Source organism: Motacilla alba, unplaced genomic scaffold, assembly GCF_015832195.1.
Source record: "Motacilla alba alba isolate MOTALB_02 unplaced genomic scaffold, Motacilla_alba_V1.0_pri HiC_scaffold_28, whole genome shotgun sequence".
NCBI classification, from domain to species: domain Eukaryota; kingdom Metazoa; phylum Chordata; class Aves; order Passeriformes; family Motacillidae; genus Motacilla; species Motacilla alba.
This window is the reverse complement of record NW_024037374.1, coordinates 296,427-297,925: the sequence shown is the minus strand read 5'-3', so window position 1 is coordinate 297,925 and position 1,499 is coordinate 296,427.

The following is a 1,499-nucleotide window of genomic DNA, read 5'->3' as shown; positions in this document are numbered from 1 at the left end:
GTCCCCAATGTCCCCAATGTCCTCAAATGCCCCAATGTCCCCAATGTCCCTCCTGCTGTCCCCAATGTCCCCAACGTCCCCAATGTCTCCAATCCCCCTGATGTCCCCAAATGCCCCAAATGTCCCCAATGTCCCCAATGTCCCCGACATCCCCAGTGTCCCCCCGTGTCCCCGTGTCCCCACCGGCGTCGTCGAGCAGGACGTTCTCGGGTTTGAGGTCGCGGTAGACGATGCGGTGCTGGTGGAGGTGCTCCAGCCCCAGCAGGATCTGCGCCGTGTAGAAAACCGCGCGCGGCTCCGCGAAGCCCGGGTTCTCCTCGTCCACGTTGTAGATGTGGTACCTGGGGACATCATTGGGGACACTAGGGACACCACAGGGACATCAGGGACATTGGGGACACAGGGGACACCACGGGAACACCACAGGGACATGCTCAGAGCACGCGGCTCCGCGAAGCCCGGGTTCTCCTCGTCCACGTTGTAGATGTGGTACCTGGGGACATCATCGGGGACATCGGGGACACTAGGGACACCACAGGGACATCAGGGACATTGGGGACACAGGGGACACCACGGGGACACAACAGGGACATGCTCAGAGCACGCAGCTCCGCGAAGCCCGGGTTCTCCTCGTCCACGTTGTAGATGTGGTACCTGGGGACATCATTGGGGACACTAGGGACACCACAGGGACATCAGGGACATTCATGCTCAGAGCACGCGGCTCCGCGAAGCCCGGGTTCTCCTCGTCCACGTTGTAGATGTGGTACCTGGGGACATCATTGGGGACATCGGGGACACTAGGGACACCACAGGGACATCAGGGACACCACAGGGACATCAGGGACATCGGGGACACCACAGGGACATCAGGGACACCACAGGGACACCATGGGGACACCACAGGGACGTGCTCAGTGCACGCGGTTCTGCAAAGCCCGGGTTCTCCTCGTCCACGTTGTAGATGTGGTACCTGGGGACATCATTGGGGACATCGGGGACACCACAGGGACATCAGGGACATTGGGGACACAGGGGACACCACAGGGACACCACAGGGACATGCTCAGAGCACACGGCTCTGCAAAGCCCGGGTTCTCCTCGTCCACGTTGTAGATGTGGTACCTGGGGACATCGGGGACATCGGGGACATTGGGGACTCTGGGGATATTGGGGACTCTGGGGACATCGGGGATATTGGGGACATTTTGGTACCCGGGGACACCGTGGGGACACGGCGGGGACAAGATCAATGTGTGTGGCACCAGCACAGTGCCAAGGTCACACCAGGGTCACACCAAGGTGACACCAAAGCCATGCCAGGGTCACACCAGGGTGACACCAGGGTCACACCAAGACCAATCACAAAGCCACTCTGAGGCCACTCTGAGGCCACCCCGCTGTCCCCAAGGCCATCCCGCTGTCCCCCAGGCCCCCGCGGCCACGTACCGCAGGTCGCCGCCGTTCATGATGGTCATGACGAGGCAGAGGTCGGTCTT